This window comes from Scyliorhinus canicula, chromosome 8 (genome assembly GCF_902713615.1).
Source record: "Scyliorhinus canicula chromosome 8, sScyCan1.1, whole genome shotgun sequence".
NCBI classification, from domain to species: Eukaryota; Metazoa; Chordata; class Chondrichthyes; order Carcharhiniformes; family Scyliorhinidae; genus Scyliorhinus; species Scyliorhinus canicula.
Window position 1 is genome coordinate 139417629 of NC_052153.1, and position 1083 is coordinate 139418711.

The 1083-nt window shown below is 45.9% G+C and overlaps 1 non-coding gene across 1 annotated transcript; it reads left to right on the forward strand.

The window, feature by feature from the left end:
* The first annotated feature begins 747 nt into the window (after window positions 1–747).
* On the forward strand, window positions 748–837 carry trnap-ugg. Its single transcript is given in 2 exon segments — window positions 748–783; window positions 802–837. It is a non-coding gene; the product is annotated as a tRNA-Pro (tRNA).
* Window positions 838–1083: the final 246 nt, after the last annotated feature.

Below are 1083 nucleotides of genomic sequence, written 5' to 3' on the forward strand. Positions count from 1 at the left end.
GCCATGTATTGAATAAACTACCCATATGATCAGGAATACTACTCTTCAGATTTTGACCACAGCATTCTGATGGGAAGATGTTCAGTCACTTGACGTTTCCATTCATGTTTTTATGAATGGAAACGTCAAGTGGCTGAACATCTTCCCATCAGAAAAAACAGCAAGTAAAACACCCGCAAATTTTGTATCTCGCGTATCATGCGACCCCCCAAATTTAGGTTACAATTTAGGTCTTCAAAAGTCGCATGATACACGAGTATATACGGTAAATACTGCAGCTGAAATAACTAGTTAGAGGGTAGGATTCCTGTGGTGAATAACTCACTCCTGACTCCTCAAAGTCTGTGCAACCTATAAGGCACAAGTCCTCTGCCTGGATGATTGCAGCTCTAACAACACTCAAGAAGCTTGACACCATCCAGGACAAAACAGTCTGCCACAACATTTACTCCCTCCACCACTGACGCACAATAGCAGTAGTCAGGACGTGGGTCAGAAAAAAAATCAGGAGATAGAAAAGGCATGTAAAAAAGGCAATATTACAATAATCATGGGGGACTTCAATATGCAGGTGGACTAGGAAAATCAGGTTGGTGGTGGATCCCAAGAAAATAAATCTGTGGAATGTCAAAGAGATGTTTTTTTGGAGCAGCATGTGATAGAGCCTGCTAGGGAATAGGCAATTCTGGATTTCGTGATGTGTAATGAGGCAGACTTGATTAGGGAACTTAAGCTGAAGGTGAAGGGGGCTCGTTGGTCTAGGGGTATGATTCTCACTTTGGGTGTCTCGCTGTCGAAATTTGCGAGAGGTCCCGGGTTCAAATCCCGGACGAGCCCTTTGATGAGGTTTTTCGTTGGTAAAGAAACATGTTTTGGGCAGCACGGTAGCATGGTGGTTAGCATAAATGCTTCACAGCTCCAGGGTCCCAGGTTCGATTCCGGGCTGGGTCACTGTCTGTGCGGAGTCTGCACGTCCTCCCCGTGTGTGCGTGGGTTTCCTCCGGGTGCTCCGGTTTCCTCCCACAGTCCAAAGATGTGCGGGTTAGGTGGATTGGCCATGCTAAATTGCCCGTAGAGTCCTAA